We start from the raw sequence: 24,092 nt of genomic DNA, 5'->3' as shown, positions 1-24,092 counted from the left end.
TGCCTTGTGTGTTTGGTGGGACAACAGTGAAATATATGCTGCCAGCAGCCATAATTTATACTTTAATGTAGCCACAAGCCTAAAAAAAAACCACAGAATTTATATGTTAATGACAAATGTAATGATTCAATTTTTCAAAAATTAAAATATATATACTATGAACTGTTTTTCCTGAACAAATTCTGAACCATTTAATTGGATTTTGTTGATCCATGGTGAAATTACATTGCAAGGGCAAGCAACACCATTGTTAGAGGGTAGATAATGAACTAGCTTGAATGTTGTGTAGATGATTGAGTTGAAAATTTGAAATACATTCTCACTGAACAGTTTATATTGTAAAGAATAGCACAGAGCTATATTCAGTGTATGAATGCAATTATGTAATGCCATCCATTAATGCAAAAAATGATGAAGATTTTCTGCATTTTATTAATCTAATTGCAACTATTTTAGGTTAAAAGAACTGAAACGTATACTTCTCATATTATAGTATATAGCATAAAAAATTAAAAATTTAACAAGTCTGGGCTGAGTAGAGGTAAGTTTGTGGCATTGTCATCTCTGTTTAGGGCTTAGGTTGGGTACAGGAGTCTGCATAGGGAGGTCGAGGTCTGTTCCTTAGTGAACAGTGAGCTGTTTTGTGTAAACAGTGGCATGAATCAAGCCCTACAGCTCAACATTTGACAACAACAAGGAGGAGGGACTATGCTGCAGCTGTAGGAGGCAAATTGAGTGTATAAAAGTGGACTGATAGTTGTGGCTCATGTTGCAGACAGTCCGAAACAACAAGAAATTGTGACATTCATTCCGACAATTTTGCTTAATGTAGTTGAGCCCCTGTGGGTGTTCACTGTTCAAATGTGTAATATAATGCACCTATATTTTTCACATGCGGGTCTTGTGAAACTTTTTCATGTAATAATAAAATTGAAAACGAAAACTTGTAAATACCACTGCCGCTGAAGCTGCCCACTGCTGCTGACGCTGCCCACTGCCGCTGGAAATTGTAAACAGGGACGGCTCAAGCCTCAACCAAATGGAAAAAACTTAAAAGTTAAATGAAATCAGTAATCACGTATTAGATATTTGCTTGTGTGCGTTCATAAAGAGTTAAAGTCTTAAAGATTTAGGGTTTTTTAAGTTTTTTACCTTTGTTATAAGTTATTTTTTAAATTTCAATAAAAAAATTATGTGAAAATTAAATTTTTAATATAGTTTTTTTTTTATGAATAACCCAAAGAACCCGAAGAACCCAAAGAACCCAACCCGAAGAACCCGAAGAACCCAAGAACCCGTTAAAGGAAAAGAACCCAAATTTTTTTTCTGAAGAACCCAGTTCTTCATGGAAGAACCCGGTTCTTCAGGGTTCGTATGGGAAGAACCCGTACCCGAATCCGGTACTTGGGTGCGGGAACCCGGGACGGGTTCGAGAACCCCACCCCCGGGTGCGGGTACCCATGCAACATAGGAAATAAGGCTCGCCTTCCTCTGCACAACTTCATTTTCGGGTGCCAGTAAGGTCATTGGAAGCCATGAAGAGGACACAGTTTCTTGTTCTGTTTCTCATCCTGTTACTCCATTCTACTGCCATGGCTGCCACTCCCAAGAAGCCAGTGAGTGTGCCCTTTCACAACAACTATGTTGCCAGCTGGGGCTCAGATCACATCAAACAATTCCATGGTGGTCGAAAGACTGAGCTTCTCCTCAACAAACAATATGGTAAGCTCTTATACATTGGATTTGTTTCAGCATATTTTTGGGTTGTTTTATCGTTTTATGAGCTGTGGAAATAACAATGTGGGATGAAATATGGGTTTGCAGGTGTTGGGTTCGAGTCTAAGGGGACATATTTATTTGGGCATTTTAGTATGCAGATAAATCTAGTTCCTAACGATTCCGCTGGCACTGTCACCGCAGTTTATGTAAGTATTCATAATAATCTTAGGGGTTTTTTGGGGGTCTAAGTTTGCTTCTACCTGTTTATGTATCTATATTTCTTTTGGTGCGAGCAACTTTCTTCTCAGATTGCAGAACACGATGAGATAGACTTTTAATTCTTGGGGAACAAGTTCGAGGAACACTACATTGTTCAGACCAATATATTTACAGGTGGGAAGGGTGAGAGAGAACATCGAATATACCTCTGGTTCGACCCCACCAAGTATTACCATTCTTATGCTATGCTCTGGAACATGTACCAAATTGTGTAAGCCCCCATTCCCGAGCCCATTATTTATTATCAAACCAGAGCCAAATGCAAATGTACGATGTAATTTTACAATGAACTTCTTTTGGTTTAATATGGTTTGGTGTGATGTTTTTTTTTGGGGCGCAGATTTTTGGTAGATGAGGTACCAATCCGGGTGTTAAAGAACAACAAGGATCTGGGCGTGAGGTACCCATTTAACCAGCCGATGAAGATCTATTCGATCCTCTGGAATGTTGATGGCTGGGCCACCCAAGGGGGTTTGGAGAAAACCGACTGGGCCAAGGCGTTGTTCCTTGCCTCGTACAGGGAATTCCATGTCGATGCCTGTGAGGCTTTTGCTCGACAATCGGTGTGCGCTATGTAGGGGCAGCGGTGTTGGATCAGGAGGAGTGTAGAGAACTAGATGTGGGCGCCAATGGTGGTACTTGAAATGGGTGAGGAAGCACTACACCACTACAATTACTGCACTGAGACACCCAGAAACAAGAAAATGCCTCCGGAATGTGTTTGTGATCGCGACATTATGTAGTCCAGTTATCATTATTCGATGTTACCCATGGTTGAATAATCCGAAGTTGGATTATTAGTTTGGGGAGGCCTAAATATTATGTTGCAGTGAGCTTTTGGGTAAATCATTTCTCCGAAAATTTTGGTTTCCAAATTGATTTTCATGTCTGGTTGTTGATGAATGTATTTATTGTTTTTCTTAATGTATTTCTTAAAGGCATTTTAAATCCTTTTCAAAGGGCTCGAAGCGCGTTATAGTAATTAGAAGTTTGATCTTAGGGTTTATTTCAAATTATTCCAACGAATGATTAATTATCAATCAATCATTCACCAAAATTATCGTGGAATTATTCATTCATCATTCACCAAAATAAGAAGTGATTTGATAAAAACAATCTTTAACAAAATTATCAATATAAATAATTTTTATAAAATAAAAATGATTAAAAAAAACTTTCTAGAGATTTCCTATAGTAAATATCAAAATATAAAAGTATATATAATTTTTTTAAGAATATTAAAAAATTATTCTTTATAGAAATATATGATGGGTTTTAATTTTTTAAACAATATCAAAATAAAAAATATATATATTTTTATATATTTTAAGAGAATCTAACATATTAATGTAATCATCCTTATCTTTATCAAAATAAATGATGGGTTTTAATACCCACTAATATACCCCTTTTCATATATTTTCAACTTCCTCGATGTGGATTTAAAATAAATATATTATATAATATTAACTATTAAAACACTGATATAATTACTATCTCTATCAAGCTTTTTTGATATAATTACTATCTCTATCAAGATAATATATCAGGTTTTAGAATAAAATAATAAAGAATAAAATGGATTACTAATCTTTTTAATAGAATATTCACAAAATGTCAAATCTTATATAAAATCAAAGATAATCACAAAAATTCATGGCGATTAGATAATTTTTATAATACTGAAAAAATGATTAATTTTTTAATTGAATATTTGCGAATGTCAAGTCGTATATAAAATCAAAGATAATTACTATAATTTATAATGATTAGATAATTTCTAGTAAAAAAAAAAGATTAAGGGGTTTTTAGTAATTTCTTTTTTCAAATGTCTTATGTTTTCTTCTAAAAATAAAATAAAATGGATCATTGAGTATTTCATAATAAAATGTTTTCGAATGTGTTCTGTAAACTTCTCAAATAAAAATAGTAATTATAAGTGAAATTGGATTAATAAATATTAGTTTTAGATTATTTTGAGTTCTAAAATTTTGTTTCAGTAATAATAAATTTTAAGTTTAAAATGTTTAAGTTTATAAATTTTGTTTTTTTTTATTGTATAAGGGTTTTCTTAGGTTGGTAGAATTTGGGTGAATAAGAGACTTATAAGCAATTTTCTTTTCCACTCTGGTTCTATTTTTATAAGGAGATATGTTTAGGTTGTTATGATAATATAAGAGTAGGTACCATTTTTTTGGCAATATTTCGGCTCTTATTAAACCAAAAAATTATTGATATATCTAACTTGTAGGCAGTTGGATATATTTATGGTTTTATGTCACAACTCACAGATTTGATTTTGAGTCTTACTAAGACTACTCCAATGTATTACCAAATGGTCATTGTTTAAATGAAAAATTATTACACAAGTGTTGATTTTTTGCAAAATGGTAAGCTTTGTAATGTAAATATGCATGTTTATTTAAATGTTAATATTAATAATTTAATATTTTGTTGATTTAATAGATATATCTAAGCTATAACAAACCATTTGTATGTTGGGTGTGTACAATTTATATGTTAGGTGTGTTAAGTGTGTTGTGAATACTCCTATATACATAAGTATTGTGAGATAAAGGTGATATAAGACATCATTTATGACAATTTTTTTGTTAATTTGGAAATTAACTTTCAAATGTAAGTTTTCAAGTTGATGTGACATCAACCTGATAACAATTTGGAATCATCTAATGACAATACTTCATCATATTGCACACCACTAACCTGAGATATCGAGGTATTTTCTAAGCATTGAAAAATAAAACAAGTAAAATGTATTTTCTAAGAATTGAGAAATAAAACAAGCAAAATGTATTTCCTAGGTATTCAAAAATAAAACAAGTAAAATGTATTTTCTAAGCATTCAAAAATAAAACAAGTAAAATGTATTTTCTAAGCATTCAAAAAAAAATAAGTAAAATGCTTTCATACTTTATAGGTTTGGTGGCATGGTACTCTAACAATATTTGGTGCATAATGGGAAATATTATGAGTTTGATAAGAAGATTTCATAAATGTATTAGTGTGGAACATGAAAGTTGTTAAGATGAACTAAGTTTCTATCTGTTTTCCATATTAACATTAATATTACAATTTATCTCAATCTCATTCCAAAATGTTGAAGTAAAGAATCTATCCATAATGTCATTCCAAAATGATGAAATAGAGAATCTATCTAGAATGGGGAGGACCACTAAATCAATATATGTTAGAGAAGATAGTAGACTATGATGAGTTTATGGACATGGAATCATGATAGTGTGATAATGTTGGAGTTGATAAGAAGATTTCATAAATGTCTCTAGTGTGGAACATGGAAGTTGCTAGGATGAACTAAGTTGTTATTTCTTTTCCATATTCACATTAATATCACAATTTCCCTCAACCTTAATGTAAAAGTTAACAACAACATTTAATTTCCATATTAACATAGCCATCACAACTTCCCTCAACCTTAAAAATCAAAATTAAGGAAGAGATTAAACCTTTGATATTTAGATATAAATATGTGCAAATGCAATGCCATATTAACATATATATCAAAGTATTCCCTCAATCTCAATAACAACATTAGGGTAGAGATTAAATCTTGACTATTATGACAAAAATATGTCACCCTCACAACTATAACATACAATAATAGAAAACAATCCCTGCTTCTTAAAAAATTCATTCTCAGAAATAAATTATAAGAATCTTAGAAATCAAATGCTAAAACAATATGCCATAATCCTACCATGGCTCTAGCATCAACGACAAATCACTCTCCAACAATCCGTTCCCAATGTAGTTTTGAATTTAAAAATTGTAATAAATGTTAAATTAATTTAAGTGCACAATTGAGAGAAGTCTAGATTTAAATAGGCTATTGGAAAGTAGGGTGTCTAAAGAAAACGTAAAAGAATAGAAACATCAGGAATTCCTCTACAAAAAGATGCAAAAAGCTTGATGTGGGGAAAAATGCCTATGCAGGACGATCCTATCCACCGAAGGTGTGACAATGCCTTAGCGACAAACAGAGACAGCTATTCTAGTATTCTTCCTTTATGAATTAAGAATGAAGAGAGATGGATGGACTAACCGGTGTCTTCCGTTTGTCCCTCGATCTAGTTTCCCTCCTCTTTGAGAGTTCCCAGCTACTTGCCTTCTCGCTCGCCCAACTTCAAGAGGTTTCTCCAAGATCACAAGAAGGGAACACTACATAAGACATGGATTCATATTCATAACTAGTTCAGGATTAGAAATAAACTACACATACTAATGCAATCATACATCAAAGATACACCAATATATAGGAGAAACCAAGATAGCTTTATTGATGAATAACACGGTTCAGGAAGAGATACAACCCAGAGGGCTCCAATCTAGCATCTCCTTCCCAGCAAATGGAATTCCTATCTTCACCCCCTTCAAAGCATTAAGCACTCAATGATTCCAATCTCAAACCAACAGCAATTCTTTGTAATAACAAAATTCCAGCCTCTACATCTCATGGAGGAGAGATCCATATATAGATGTTTAGATAGAGGATGAGTCAGCTTGAGATCTGCCTAGTGTCCTCTCCCTCTGTCAGTTCTTGATTCCACTTGGAGGTTCTTGCTTCCACTTGGAGATTGGGAACCTCTTACTCATCACCAGTCGAATTCGCTGAGGCAAGTGTCATTGAGGAAGATTCTGGAAGCTTCCTGGGTCTTGACACCTCTTGGAATGAACTTGCCATTTGTCAACTCTCGCTCAGCGCACCCTGTCAGTGTTTCTACCTGCGTTGCAGTGCAGGTAGCCAGTGTTGACTTTGACATTCAGCGCAGACAGCTAGTGGAGCCACTGAATTGATCCTGAATTGACTTGTTTTTGAGCAGTTTCTGGTGGAGAACTTCTGTGAATTGCTGTGGTTTGTTAGCCTTGTTCCTTTAGGGGTAGGAACAACATGTTTAGGGACTTTGGATCCCTTAGATTATGGACATTTCATGCTTAATGCTGTAAGGCACAAAAATGTCTATAACAGTTGCCCCCTAAAGTACGAGGCCGTTTATCGGGTGAAATGCTTTATCAGGGGGATCCGAAGTTCATCCAATGCTGGGAGGAGACCTATAATAAGATACAATACAATACATTATTTTTCATACTGCTTTCATGATCTAGCTGAGGCGGGCATTCCCATGCTCAGCCTTATAAATTCATTTTTCTGTACATAGAACAGACAATCGTCTGGTGGTAGACTGATAATTTTTATGAAATTATCATCCTTTGCGTAGGATTATTATCTTCTCCAATGATGTACATGTCAATGTCTTTATCTTTCCTGAATATATATCGCAGCTCGGATGGATGAAACTAGATCCGGGGTCTTAAAACTCATTCGATCTTCACTCTAAGTACAAGTCGATCCATGTAAGAAGTGTTCTAAAGTCGAACATGGATTGACATCACTTGATTACCGGTCAATGACGTAAAACGTTAACAAGCGCGAGAGGAATCACCGATAATGATAATGACCCTCAAGGTACTGCAGTACAATTCACGTGATGTGAATAAAGGACTTGGCATCGAACACCACGCAAAATCTTTCGGTCGAAGGTCATTGACGTATACTTGTCGCCGGAAGTGAGAAACTTGCCATTGAGGCGTGCAAGCTTCAAAGTACTGAAGGGTTTGTTCCTAGATCAACTTCTTGGATAATGAGCTGATGTCGACAAGAAGCGATCCGTCAAAGGAGGGCCTTAATGAATCCCACATCAGTGACACGGAACGGAGCTAATGATTTTGGTGGAGGTGAAAACGATCTGTGACATATGATTTAGGTTGGCGGTCATGAAAGGATGAAGGATAATGTACGACAGTGGATGGGACACGGTTGACTTTTCTGAACGACTTCTCTTGAACATATGGCAACACTGATGCGATGGATCGGTAGCATTACCCCAAATATGGATGGTATGGCGAGACCATGGATGTGACCGGTGAATGAAACAACCCAACCCGATTGTGGTACGGAGGAAAAGTGTCATGTTCAAGAGCGACTTGCTACCATCAATGTTTTCTTTAGTTTCTCCCAATTTTTCCCCAGTCATTGCTGACCAGTACCTCTTTATTTTTGTCAAGCTTGAGGAGGATAACATATGCTTGTTCTATAACCTACCCTTCGGGCAAGCCCATCGCTACGTTTTAACGAGCCTAGCGATAGTGAAACTCGTTCTCGTATAAAGACAAGTTTGTCACTATTTAATGATTTTAACGAGTCTAACGACAAAGATAACTCAGTCCTTTTCATTTTTAGAGAGTCTGAAAAGGTACATAAAGTTAACTCCAAAAGTGCTTTTTCGTCATCTAATCCCTTAAGTCCGAAAAAGTATAAAACAATACAGAAGGGATGAGTTTTCGATAGTTTTAACGAGCCGAACAAAACAAGCGCTCGATCTTTTTGTGCAATAATCCCTCAGGTCCAAAAAGATTAAAATCTAGAGGAGGGATAGCTCTTCTGGTCGCTTTAATGAGCTGGAAGGCCAAAACTCAACAATCTTTTCATATTTACGAGTCAGATGAAAAGAGCTTAAAGAAGACTCGTCTTTTGAGGAACGAGTGATAAAACAGGTTATCAGTTGATTCTAGGTACGGGTTGGAATTTTCCAATCACGGAAGTGTCACAAGGGTGGCTAGTGAAATCACTCTTCGCAGCTGTTCCTCAAAATGGGTAAACAATCATATGGAGGTGAACGATCGGCCAATGGAAAAGTGGAGGTGACGGGCAAACACGACCAAGGCTTTAATGGCTGATGATATTACATTCACAGTGGTTATTTACCGGGATAGTTCATTTTTTAAAGAGCTTAAACTTGGATGGAAACATTTGCTCGATCTTATGTTTATTTTTTAACGAGCATGAACTATGCGCTAAAACTGCTCGGATCTTGCGTTTATTTTTTAACGAGCATGAACTGTGTGCTAAAACTGCTCGATTAACCCAGTCATATGATAAGAGTGTCTCATCAAGACTCTATTTTTTATGGAGCTTCATCTCACCAAGCTTTGCTCCGGATCCTTTCGTTATGCAAGTTCGGAAACGACTAATCCTACGAGTTTAAAGGGTTAGAGGTCCTAAAAATTTAAAAAATAAATAGCCGCCCCTTGCTTGCATTCCAAAAGGTTTGCATGCCCCCAGGTATAAAACAGAGTTTAGAGGTTACCTCTACTTCACTTCTGCCAAATCAATTGTTTTACCGAGAGAGGCCTACCTCTTTCAGGTTACCCAAAGATTGCTCCATTCGCGGCCACAGATAAAACACTTCCTCGGCGATGTCTACTGAAATAGACAAAGGTGAGCGACGATGCCCGCCAACTCACATAACTTTGACAAAAGAATCTTATTCTATAACAACCCCTCTTCCACTCACGGACGGGGTACGAACTAGTCATATTCTCCCGCGGAAACCTGCCCTATACCCAAAGCTTTCCTGCCGAAGCAGACCAGGACGCATGCCCCCCGGGTTCCAGTCATATCCTCCCGGATTACTCGCGCTCATCGGGGGGACGGACTGTGGGTTGAGACACTTCTTGCGTGAAGAGACCATCTAGGTATGGTACATGACTATTTGTGATGCGTGATCCGGGAAATGAAAGCTGGTCCACGAGCTTGCCCACTCTTCCTTCGTGCGGAAAACACACTACTCTAAAGAGTGAGGAGATGACAGCTCCCATTCAATATATATAGTCTCGTCCAAGGAGTAGGTTATAATCCAAGGGTCCTTGAACGACCATCACGGTCATTTGAACGGTCTTCCCTTTCAATGTTATGGGCACATTGGGGAGGATCCCTAAAGGTCGACTGGTTCTTTTATCAAAGCCTGATAGATTTCTGATTTCAGGCAAAAGTGCTGGCGAACCAAGCGCTTTCCAAGCAATAGAGGAGAGGATACTCACAGATGCCGCCTCATCAATGATAGTGCCAGCCATTACCATTCTGTACATTTGAACGATAATTCTGAATGGTATGCTTGCTGGCAACCGGGGTCTGCCTAGTTGGTTCCAGTCGAACGAGACAACTAGGTTGCTTGGTGGTGGGACCGAATAGACGGCCGGGTATGACTCTGACGAAGTTCCTTCTTGCGATAAAGGAATGGGCAAATTGCCCCCTTGTTCGTCGGAGTCTGTGTTGATGAAGAGAATTTGGACGGTGTCGTCTTTATTCTCCTTTGTGATGGTATCATTCGAAGATAGAGCCTTTGAAGGCAAAACCGGGTCAACTTCCACCTCATACTTTTGACTTTTGTCAGGTATGGATTCAGACGGTTCATCCTCAATGATAGGTGCTTCGGCTGACCACCTGAGCGGGCCAGCCAGGTTCTCAACTGGTGAAGGACTTGGCAGGAGTTTTTGATATCCAGGAGGAAGTCACGCTGGTGAAACCGGGCGATCTTCCAAAACTCTTTTAGCCTCGTCTAAGAAGGGACAACGGTGGATGGCATGGTCACCTTCACACAGTTTGCAGGGAAATCTAGCTTTCCCTCTCTGTCCTGTGACTTCACTTTCACTAGTTGATAGTGAGATGTCAACATGGCTATCAGAGGTTGACGCCACCGAATTGTGCAAACGGGGAGACCAGTCCCTTAGTATTCGAGGGATGCAGGGAAAATCTCTATGGAAGTGGTCTCCCTTGCATATGACACATGGAAATTTAGGCCTAGTCAGTGTTGTGTGTGGATTTTTGTCAGACGCCACTTGTTTGCCCCCAGTCGCTTTTGGCTCCTTCTTCTTCTTCTCTTTCTTATTTGTTTCCTTCTTCTCCTTAGGAACTTGGTTTTTTGTTTTACCAGTTCCGTCAAGCGAAGAGGAAGGAGGAGAGGAAGAATTAGATGAAGTAGAAGGCTGGTGGGTAACTCTGGTCTAGTCTGACTGTTGATTCGACTGTTCAGGAATAGTGGTGTTCTGAATGACATTGGTTGAGAAGAGCCAGACCGGCAAGCCAATTGTCAATCCTGGAAGCGACAATGTGGCCATATGAGGCGCACCAACATCTCCCCAAGAGGAGAAGGGACTAGGATTTCCACCAAGGGGAATTCCTTGGTTGGTGTGCTCCATTTTCTCAACCTAAAGATCAACGCAGGAAGAAGGGGTGATTGTTCCGTTTAAAATAAATTTTAACGACGCTTTAGACACAACTTGCTTTTTCGATTTTAAAGAGTCGATAAAAAGCTAAAGATGACTCTAGTCTCCTTCGATGTTTTAACGAGCCCGAAGTGACAAATGCTCGGATGCACTTTTTCCGTTATAGAGTCTGAAAAAGGCCAAAAGGAACTGCTCTGGAGTTCTAGGCAGAGGGTGTGCCAAACTTTTCGCAAAACCGCAGAATACTTTTTAAGGTACCGGCGGTCGATCTTCCTGAATGCTATGTTCAGTGCATTGCGATCAGTAGGGCGCTGACATGGCTTCCTAAGGATAAAGATTTTATGCCTATAGGGGTCTCCGAATATATACGCGACGGTACGTGGGAGCACAATCCGTACTGGCGCTATCATCCCTCAGGAGGAATCACCCACCATCAACGAGATAGACAGTCACCAGGCTTTACGACGCCAGAACACGTCTCTAGCCTAGACCTCTATGTTGTGCGTTATGTTGCAAAACGTTGTTAAGTTCATTCAATTTATTTTAGGTTGATCTTTTTAGAAGTTTGCCTTTTGAGGTTCACCACGAGATGTATGATAAAATTCCTAAATGCAGTCTAAAGATGATAAGCAAGCTTTATATCTTTTCAACTTATGAAAATCCTAGCTACTAAGGGAAAAGAAAGACACCATCTTTTCTCAAAGAGCGATCAACACACTCTAATGCACTTTTCCTAAATCAAACATGCAAACTATCAAGATGCAAATGCACAATGCAGGTGTTTGTTTTCCGCTTTCTTAGTATTGATGCCTACAAAGAAAGCTTTTTGTACAACTTTGAATTTGCTTTTAAATGACAAATACAAACAAGTTTACTTTTTTGAAATCAGAGAGGGTAGAAGAGATTACAACACTTAAAGATTTCTGAAATGAATACTTGTTTCGACACTTAAAAGAGACAAACTCAAACCAAAAGCAAAAGTAAATGTATAATCAACTACAAACAGCCAATGAACTCTCTCCTAAGATCACAATCAGCAGATCTGAATCAAGGGCTACAGGATGACTATTTCACTCTTGCAAAGGAAAATTGTAAATGACGCCACAAACACATAAAAACACTCACAGTCTTTTTGTACAAAAGGAGGCGGAATTTAAGCAGAGAAAAGGAGTTATCAGACTGGTACCTATGCTGGTTACAGGCTGCAAAAATCAGAGATCAAAACAAGGGAAAACAGAGCAGAGAACCCCAGCTGCACAAGGCCTAACTAGATCACCGCAACCTCAACACAGGGGTTTTGACATTCAGCGCAGGTAGCCTTCACGGGACCTGCGTTGAAATGCAGAAGCCCTTCACAGGGTCTGCGTTGAAGGAGAAACGAGAGTTTCTCACTGGTTCTGGGTCACAATTTGCTGATTAATCTACTGTTTCAGGCCAAATAAAAGCAACAAGCAAGGTGTAATCAAAGGGATGATTTGAGGGAGTACTAAGATCTATCACAAAGGATCATCAAATCATTTGTGAGTCCATTGTTCAAATCATAGACAGGTCCAGTGATTGGATCAAAGCAGCAACTGTCTACTTTGCATGTGGGAATAGCAGATGCAGTTCGATTGTTGTTGTCGAGTCTATGAAACAAACAATGATATAGACACAAATAAAATGACTAAACAGATCTCCCCAGTGGAGTCGCCAATTTGTTGTGGGGAAAAATGCCTATGCAGGACGATCCTATCCACCGAAGGTGTGACAGTGCCTTAGCAACAAACAGAGACAGCTATTCTAGTATTCTTCCTTTATTAATTAAGAATGAAGAGAGATGGATGGACTAACCGGTGTCTTCTGTTTGTCCCTCGATCCAGTTACCCTTCTCTTTGAGAGTTCCCAGCTACTTGCCTTCTCGCTCGCCCAGCTTCAAGAGGTCTATGCAAGATCACAAGAAGGAAACACTACACAAGACATGGATTCATATTCATAACTAGTTCAGGATTAGAAATAAACTACACACACTAATGCATTCATACATCAAAGATACACCAGTATATAGGAGAAACCAAGATAGATTTATTGATGAATAACAAGGTTCAGGAAGAGATACAACCCAGAGGGCTCCAATCCAGCATCTCCTTCCCAGCAAATGGAATTCCTCTCTTCACCCCCTTCAAAGCATTAAGCACTCAATGATTCTAATCTCAAACCAACAACAATTCTTTGCAATAACAAAATTCCAGCCTCTAGATCTCATGGAGGAGAGATCCATATATAGATGTTTGGAGAGAGGATGAGTCAGCTTGAGATCTGACTAGTGTCCTCTCCCTCTGTCAGTTCTTGATTCCACTTGGAGGTTCTTGCTTCCACTTGGAGATTGGGAACCTCTTACTCATCACCAGTCGAATTCACTGAGGCAACTATCATTGAGGAAGATTCTGGAAGCTTCCTGGGTCTTGACACCTCTTGGAATGAACTTCCCATTTGTCAACTCTCACTCAGCGCACCCTGGTAGTGCTTCTACCTGCGTTGCAGTGCAGGTAGCCATTGTTGACTTTGACATTCAGCGCAGACAGCTAGTGGAGCCATTGAATTGATCCTGAATTGACTTGTTTTTGAGCAGTTTCTGGTGGAGAACTTCTGTGAATTGCTGTGGTTTGTTAGCCTTGTTCCTCTAGGGGTAGGAACAACATGTTTAGGGACTTTGGATCCCTTAGATTATGGACACTTCATGCTTAATGTTGTAAGGCACAAAAATGTCTATAACAAAGCTGTGAGGTCCTTGCAACTATACCATGATTTACAAACTCCTCCAAAATCGTCCACATAAGTTTCGACCCCCATAGGGATGTTAAAGTTGTTTCTTTAACGGAAAATACCTTAGTCTCCAATGACGTTTTTGTTTGTTGTTTTTCTGGATTATATTGTTAGCATATTTTCTATTTTTCTTCTTCTTCTCATTTGATGTATTATTTTGATATATTTTCATAGAACCTTTCATTGAGCTTTTCCATGTAACATATTAAACTAATCAAGAAACATAAATTAAATTTAACAATATCAAGTTCTAGAAACATAACTTAAATCTTGGTTGGACACACAACAAAAGGAGCCTACATTTTTATTTGTAGGCTACTTATAAAGTCTTCCTCTGTCATCGCCATTGCCATGGGTGATCTACTAAAACGCTCCCCCTTTAAGTCTTGTTTTTGCTGATTTCTTTGCCATTATAACTGCTTGGGAGTTATTAATCCCTTGATATGTCGATGGAAGTATCAATATGAAGGCATAAGATAGTTCTATCCTCTAATATAGAGAATGGAAGGCACACAATTGCACACGGTGGTAGCTCGGACTTGTTTTCAAAGGGAAATGAATTACGAATGTAATTACACTAAAACATTGTGAAAGTTTGTATGTTGAAAAGTTTCCATTGGCTTGTCTTCTTTACCACGATGGTGAATATAATATTATTTAAATTTAAAATTTTGAGATAATTTCAATTTAAAAAGTTTAAATATGGAATGAAGTTGTGGTTTTAAAAGTTTTGATTTGTTTGAAATACAGATTGAATTTTTGTTAATTTTTTGTGGTTAATTTTTACTTATTTATTAAAAAGATATATTTGTTTTGGTTTATTCATATGTATTGGTTTTGGTTTATTCTGGTTTATCCTCGAAAAACCATATTCATTGTAAAACTATAACTTTTTTGAGATTCAAACATAATTCACGAAATATTAATAAAAAAGAGAATTTGATCTGTATGTCTACAACATAATCGATCATTTAACATGGAAATAAAAAACCAATATAGAACTAAAGAAGCCTAAAAAAATATGACTAATAATGCATACTTGGTGGTATCTAATAAGTCTACCGTGATTGGATCCTTACTACTCCGAGGTGAGCTTCTAAGATCTAGAGGCAAGATAAGGTGGTCTTATATCCACTTTAGGTGCCTATACAAACTTTTCAAGTATAATTGTAATTCATCCAATAGTAGGACGATTCCCTCCTCGGCCTCAATTACGTCTATCACGACTCTACCTAGAAGAATTTTCATATGTTAGTAAGTGTCCACAGTGTTCATCTATTAATTAGACGTTCCTCTAGTGTGCCCTATGTCAGGCACCCAGTATACAACTTCTAAATCAATGAGACAAAAATGTTGTATTGCAATGTCTTGTTCTTCTATGACAATTTCATCCTAAATATGATAAGATGTTTGGTTTCAATATAAATGCACAAAAGATTTAGCTTGTTGTTGGCCTCATGAACCTCCAAAGCCTATGTAGTAACTTGTAACTTTCTTACCTCTAGCTCTTTACGAAGGCATCAATGATAATAATGGGGAAACACATAGATTTCTTGAGTGATGGTGGATTAGTCTAATGATAAAAGGAAGGATGAGGTATTACATTCCATTTTGTCACATTAGGCAAATCACCATCGGTTTGGATCTTTCACCATTCACAAATGTGTCCCAAGAAAATTCGTCTATAGAGTTTGAACCAAAAATATCTTTAAGAAAGTGGAATTTATGGACCCTATGGTACAAAACCTTTATTTTGGCTATATTCATAGTTTCCTAGCTAATTTTTACGCACACGTAGAGAAGACAAGTAATGTTTGTGCATAAGTACGCATTGTCTTCCACTATGACCTGCAAACATGACTTGAAGTATGAAAAAATAAAAAGTTAAAGTCTAGAAGCATTGTTGGTAGCATCTATCCCAAACAACAAGCTTCGAATGAGTGCCTATTCAGTATTGATCCCTCTGATCATGGAGTAACTCCACTTCCTTTGTGGAATCTCTATCCCACTAATAGTGGATCTCATCCCTTGGATAATGGATCCATAACTTCCCATTCTTGGCCTACAAAGCTGCTATAGGTCAGAAGATTGGGGAAGGATTATTGGAAGTAGGTTTATGCTATAGAGATTAGGTTGGAAGACTTATCTAGGAAGGGAGAGGGTTGGAGATTGTAGAAGGGACTTGCAACATCAAGGCTCCATGGTTGTAAGGATTTTCTCTAGTTTTATGAATATAAGCAATTGTTCTTTCTCAGTTACATTTACATTGATTTAATTTGTAGAATTCCTTGATCACTCACATAGGTTTTGGTTGTATAATTGATCGGTTTATATATCTGATTGATTAGTTAGTTCATTTATCTCTTTGAGTATATGCTATATGCTTTGATCTCTTGTTTGTCCCTTTATTTGCAGATATATTTCGGGACATTGTGGTGATGTTGTTGAGAGCGACGAGAGGACATTTAGAGCATCAAAGAGAAAATGATTGAAATATTTGACGGACTTCATGAATTAGTTCGTTAAACTAGTAATAGGCCTCTTTCATTCTATTTTCTTTCAATCGATCACAACCTAGAGGAAGGTAGCAGTTATTGTTTGTTTGTTACTATGATTCTTTGAAGTCTAGGGAGATCACTCTTGCTTGGAAGAGGGATTTGTCCACATCACAAATTGGTGAGTCTGTTGGGGAATCATTCCAATCTCTGTCCTTTTCCTTGTTTGATGTTTTCAACCCACCACACAAGCCCTACTCGCATGTCTGAGAATTTTAGAAATTTGGATTTTGAGTTGGATTTGATATATTTTTTATTTTTCCTAATTTTTCCATTGTGCACATTTATACTTTTGGCACAGTGAACACTTCTGCACATTTACCCTTTAGCAACAAAGCACATTAACACTTGTTTACTCTAAAGCCTCAGAACATACCTGGAACTTTGAAAAAATCACTTATCTCCTCTTCAAATCCAAACTTTTTGTTCTTTCCTATTGTTTCACACGTATTTGAATCTCTTATGAGGGTTTGTTAGTCTGATTAAATGTTATTTTGTTTTTTCTTGCAATTAGTCTTTCTTTTGTAAATTAGGGTTGAGTATTGTCTCATGAATGGTTGACCTATCAAGAGAGAGATTTGTTGGTCCTATTGAGTTGGCCATCTATCTTTCTTCTGTCAATTAAATCAGGTTTTTAGTCCAAATTGCTCTTCTGAAAAAAATTATTCTGCATAGAAAAGTGAATGATTTACAAGATAATTTAGGTTTGGTTTATAAAAATTCTTCTTATGCTTGTCCTAAAATGAAAGATCAATTTTCTATCTATTTGCTAAAGTGTTTATGAACTGAATTAGTTGCTGCAAGCAGAGTTATGCCATTCAATTAGGGAAGATTCATTTCTAGTAATTATTGGTTTCTTGTTACATTGTTCAAATTTCTAACTAATTATATGAAAATACAGATTTCTTGTTTGCTTGTGTTATGGGACAAAGTGAAAATTTAAAATTGTTTTCAATATTCAGGCGATTTGCAATTGGTTATTTGCATTTTAGGAAAAGGGTTATGGTGGGGTTTTGAGTTTTTGTTTATATTTCAGTTGAAAAAGTGAAAGACTCTTTCCGTACCTTAGATATATTTTCATCAAAACAAAAATCTCATATCATCATTTTCGATTGCATTAGGACTGCGTCAAGTCATAGTTTTGTCAAGTTTCACATCCATTACCTTTGCGTAACAACAAATATTAAAATCAATCTAGAAAGTTTTATTCTTAGGTCTCTTTTCCACCTACAATAGATTAATTTGTAGGGCTTTGGAATAGGGAAGTGAGTAAACTTTCCAATGCTATAGACAAACACTAGAATCTTGCAATAGGGAGATAAATCCAGTTATTTGAGTTTTTCTCTAGGAAGCTCCCCTTACAAAGGTGTCAAGAACGAGATCATATCAGACCTGGTGAAGTGACCGTACCCACTTCATTGGATATTCTATAGTGATTCACAGGTATTAAAATGGTGCCAAAAGGTACATTGGGTGTGACTTGAAAGTAAACCTCCAATTAACCATGTTGAGGTGCTTTCAAGGGGATTGAGCTTTGTTACGTTAACCTTGCATGTACATTTTATCTACGACTGTTCCCAGAGTAGAATTGTTGTAGTTGGTAACCTTAGTACCATAGTCCTAGGAATATTTCCCTAGTTAAAGGCAGAGGGAAGGCCCTGTTGTACCTAGAACAAATGTTAACTAGACTCAATTGGGATTTCTGGAGGGAAATATTCACTCGAGATGGCATAAGTGAAGTTAATTGCACCAAATCGTTTCATTAAGCAGGTTGCTAGTGTAACTAGTTCTACTCGCTCTATTCACAACCACTTTTTACTTTGATTTCCACGACGTTGGATTTCATTACCGACTAGTGATTTCTGTTGAGGGATAAAAAGGTGTCTTTTAATCCCTATTTACCCTACATTAATTATCAATCTAGGTACCATTTTTATCTCAAGAGTGTACTCAGTCTAAGGTGGTCACTTATTCAAGAGTAATGTTTGCAGTATAATGCTTATAAAAGTAAATGAATGATGGAAGAAAAATCTAATTGTAATGGAAAGAAACTTAAATTGTTTGTAACTAAATCATTCATTCAAGAAACTACATCAACCATCAGTCAAGGATGCGGTAATGATAACTCCTTTCCCTCTAAACTGATGTAAATGAAAATCAATCACAAACAAGACCTCCAATCTGAGAACATAGACAACAGTAGTCAATGTTCATTACGGTTGTAAACCTTTCTATTCACACTAAAGCAAATACTGGAAATAACAATTCAATTAGCAGAAAATGAACAACAACTAATTCTATTGAAAATGTTGAATAACAAAGCCTAATGTGCATATCTTTCGTATATGCACAATTTCTGTATATGCGCAATTTTTGTATATGGAATTTGCGCACATATGGTGCAGATACATAAACGACGTGCATATACGGAGGGTATGCACATATAGAAAAGTTAGGGATATACGGAAGATATGCACATATCTTTTGTATATGCGCAATTTACATATATGTGCATATCTTCTGTATATGCACAATTTTCGTATATGTGTAATTTTTGTATATGGAATTTGGGCATATACAACGCAGATACATGAACAAAAATATGTACTAATTCCACATACAGAAATTGCGCATATACGAAAATTATGCATATATGGAAGATATGCGCATATCTTCCGTATATGCATGTCGTTTATGTATCAACATCGTATATGCACAAATTCCATAAACAGAAATTGCACATATATGGAAATTGCACATATACGGAAGATATGCAAATATCTTCTCTTCCGTATATCCCTAGCTTTCCTATATGTGCATATCTTCTGTATATGCATGTCGTTTATGTATCTGCATCGTATATGCGCAAATTCCATATACAGATATTGTGCATATACGGAAATTATACATATAAGGAAGATATGCACATATCTTCCGTATATGTGCAATTTTTGTATATGGAATTTGCGCATATACGATGCAGATACCTAAACGACATGCATATACGGAAGATATGCACATGTAGGAAAGTTAGGGATATACGGAAGATATGCATATATATTTTGTATATGAGCAATTTCCGTTATATGCGCATATCTTCCGTATATGCACAATATCTGTATATGCGCAATTTCTGTATATGGAATTTGCGCATATACGATGTAGATATATGAACGAAGATATATATAAATCCCCTATACAGAAATTGTCCATATATGGAAGATATGCGCATATATGGAAATTGCGTATATTCGGAAGATATATGCGGATATCTTCCGTATATCCCTAACTTTCCTATATGTGCATATCTTCGGTATATGCACATTGTTTATGTATCAGAATCATATATGCGCAAATTCCATATACAGAAATTTCGCATATACAGAAATTGTGCATATACAATAGATATGCGCATATCTTCCTATATCCCTAACATTTCTATATGTGCATATCTTCCGTATATGCACGTCGTTTATATATCTGCAACGTATATGCGCAAATTCCATATCCAAAAATTGTACATATACGGAAGATATGCGTATATCTTGTGTATATGTGCAATTTCTCTATATGGAATTTGCGCATATACGATGCAGATACATAAACGACGTGCGTATACGGAAGATATGCACATATAGGAAAGTTAGAGATATACGGAAGATATGCGCATATCTTCCGTATATGCACAATTTGCGTATATGCGCATATCTTCCGTATATGCGCAGTTTCTGTATATGGAATTTGCACATATACGACGTAGATACATAAACGACGTGCATATACGGAAGATATGTACATATAGGAAAGGTAGGCATATACGGAAGATATGCAGATATCTTCCATATATACGCAATTTCCATACATGGACATATCTTCCGTATATGCACAATTTCCGTATATGTGCAATTTTTGTATAAGGAATTTGCGCATATAAGATGAAGATACATAAATGACGTGCATATACGGAAGATATGTACATATTTTAAAGTTATGGATATACAGAAGATATGTGCATATCTTATATGCGCAATTTCCGTATATGTACATATCTTCCGTATATGCATAATTTTCGTATTGCACAATTTTTGTATATGGAATTTGCGCATATACGATGTAGATATATGAACGCAGATATATATACAAATTTCATATACAGAATTTGCGCATATAAGGAAATTGCACATATATAGAAAATATGCGCATATCTTCCGTATATCCTAACTTTCTTATATGTGCATATCTTTCGTATATGCACGTCGTTTATGTATCTGCATATTATATGTGCAAATTCGATATACAGAAATTTTGCATATACAGAAATTGCGCCTATACGGAAGATATGCACATATCTTCTCTATATCCTTAACTTTCCCATAAGTGCATATCTTTCGTATATGCATAAATTCCATATACAGAAACTACGCATTTACGGAAATTGCGCATCTATGGAAGATATGCGCATCTCTTCCGTATATGCGCACTTTTCGTATATGTGCAATTTCTGTATATGGGATCTGCGCATATCGATATACGGAAGATATGTGGATATCTTCCTTATATACACAATTTCCGTATATGCGCATATCTTCAGTATATGCGCAATTTCTGTATATGGAATCTACGCATATACAATGCAAACATATAAACGACGTAAATATACGGAAGATACACAAATATAGGAAAGCTAGGGAAATACGGAATATATACGCATATCTTCCATATATGGGGAATTTCCATATATGCGCATATCTTCCGTATATGCACAATTTCCGTGTATGCGAAATTTTTGTATATGGAATTTGTGCATATACGATACAGATACATAAACGACGTGCATATACAGAAGATATGCACATATAGGAAAGTTAGGGATGTAGGGAAGATATGGAGATATCTTCCTTATATGCACAATTTCGGTATATGCGCATATTTTTCGTATATGAATAATTTTCGTATATACGCAATTTCCGTATATGGAATTTGTATATACCTTCGTTCATGTATCTACATCAAAATTGTGCATATACAAAAATTGCACATATACGAAAATTGTGCATATACTTAATATATGCGCATATACGGAAATTGTGAATATACAGAAGATATGCGCATATCTTACGTATGTCCCTAACTTTCCTATATGTGAATATCCTCCGTATATGCATGTCATTTATGTATCTACATCGTATATGTGCAAATCCCATATACATAAATTGCGCATATACAGAAATTGTGTATATACGAAACATATGTTCATATACAGAAATTACGCATTTACGGAAGATATGCGCATATCTTACATATATCCTTAATTTTACTAAATATGTATATCCTTCGTATATGCACGCCGTTTATGTATCTGCATCGTATATGCGCAAACTCCATATATAGGAATTGCGCATATACAGAAATTGTGCATATACGGAAGATAGGCGCCTATCTTCCGTATATGCACAATTTCCATATATGCGAAATTTCTGTATATGGAATTTGCGCATATACGATGCAGATAGATGTGCATCTACGGAGGATATGCACATATAGGAAAGCTAGGGATATACGGAGGATATGCGCATATCTTCCATATATGCACAATTTTCGTATATGAAATCTGCGCATATACTATGTAAATATATGAACGAAGATATGTGGAAATTCCATATATAGAAATTGCCCATTTACAGAAAATATGTGCATATACGGAAATTGCGCATATTTTCCGTATATCCCTAGCTTTCATATATGTACAAATTTCATATAAAAAAATTGCACATATACAGAAATTGTGCATATACGGAAGATATGCGCAATTTCATATCTACCGTATATGCATAATTTTAGTATATGCACAATTTCTGTATATAGTATTTGCGCATATATAATGCAAATACATAAATGATGTGCATATATGGAAGGTATGCATATTTAGAAAGTTAGGGATATACGGGAAATATGTGCATATCTTCTGTATATGCACAATTTTCATATTTGCGCAATTTCTATATATAGACTTTGCGCATATCTTCGTTCATATATCTACATCGTATATGCGCAAATTCCATATACATAAATTTCACATATATGAAATGTGTGCATAAGTGGAAGATATGCGCATATACGGAAATTGCGCATATACGGAAGATGTGCACATATATTCCGTATCTCCCTAACCTTCCTATATGTGCATATCCTCCAATATGCATGTTGTTTATGTATCTGCCTTGTATATGCGCAAATTCCATATACAGAAATTGCGCACATACCGAAGATATGCGCATATATGGAAATTGTGCATGTCTTCCATATATGCGCATGTCGTCCGGAAGATATGCGGATATACGGAAGACATGCGCAATTTCTGTATATGCACACATACGGAAATTGCTCATATCTTCCGTATATGTGAAATTTCAATACGAAAATTGTGCATATCTTCCGTGTATGCGCATTCCTTCCGTATATGTGCATATACAGAAATTACCTTATCTTTTGTATATGCACAATTTTTGTATATGGAATTTGCGCATATACGATGCAGATACATAAACAACGTGCATATACGGAGGATATGCACATATACGAAAGTTAGGGATATACGGAAAATATGTGGATATCTTCCGTATATGGGCAATTTATTGTATATGGAATTTCCGCGTATACGATGTAGATATATGAAAAAGGATATGCACGAAGTGCATATACAAAAATTATGCATATACGGAGATTGTGCATATATGGAAGATATGCGGATATTTTCTGTATATCCCTAACTTTCCTCTATGTGTATATCTTCCGTATATGCACGTTTATGTATCTGCATCGTATATGCACAAATACCATATACAGAAATTGCGCATATACATAAATTGTGCATTTACGGAAGATATGCGCATATCTTCCGTAAATGCACAATTTCTGTATATGTAATTTGCGCATATACGATGCAGATACATAAACGACTTGCGCACATATCTTCCATATATGCATAATTTTCATATATGCGCAATTTATGTGTATGTAATTTGCACATATAGGATGCAGATACATAAACGGCTTGCATATACGGAAGATATGCACATATAGGAAAGTTAGGGATATACAGAAGATATGTGCAATTTACATATATGCGCATATATTCCGTATATGCGCAATTTCTGTATATGGAATTTGTGCATATCTTCGTTCATGTACCTACATCGTAGATGCACAAATTCCATATACGGAATATATGTGTATATCCTCCGTATATTCCTAACTTTCTTATATGTGCATATCTTCCGTATATGCACATCGTTTATGTATCTGCATCGTATGCGCAAATTCCATATACAAAAATTGCGCATATACGGAAATTGTGTATATACGGAAGATAGGCTTATACGGAAATTGTGTATATACGGAAGATAGGCATATACGGAAATTGTGCATATACGAAAGATAGGCGCCGATCTTCCGTATATGCACAATTTTCATATAAGCAAATTTTTTGTATATGGAATTTGCGCATATATGATGGAAATACATAAACACAGTGCATATAGGAAGGATATGTACATTTAGGAAAGTTAGGGATATACGGAAGATATGCGCATATATTCCGTATATGCGCATATCTTCTGTATATACACAATT

General features: G+C 36.3%; 1 pseudogene; it reads left to right on the top strand.

Moving 5' to 3' along the window:
- Window positions 1–1,535: 1,535 nt before the first annotated feature.
- LOC149187850 (xyloglucan endotransglucosylase protein 2-like) lies at window positions 1,536–2,576 on the top strand (annotated as a pseudogene).
- Window positions 2,577–24,092: the final 21,516 nt, after the last annotated feature.

The sequence above is a fragment of the Pinus tabuliformis genome, chromosome 3_1, assembly GCF_031772625.1.
Source record: "Pinus tabuliformis cultivar Carrire ecotype Pingquan chromosome 3_1, CPIR1, whole genome shotgun sequence".
Classification (NCBI taxonomy): domain Eukaryota; kingdom Viridiplantae; phylum Streptophyta; class Pinopsida; order Pinales; family Pinaceae; genus Pinus; species Pinus tabuliformis.
Note: the sequence above shows the minus strand (reverse complement) of the source record. Positions and strands in the feature narration are given on the sequence as shown.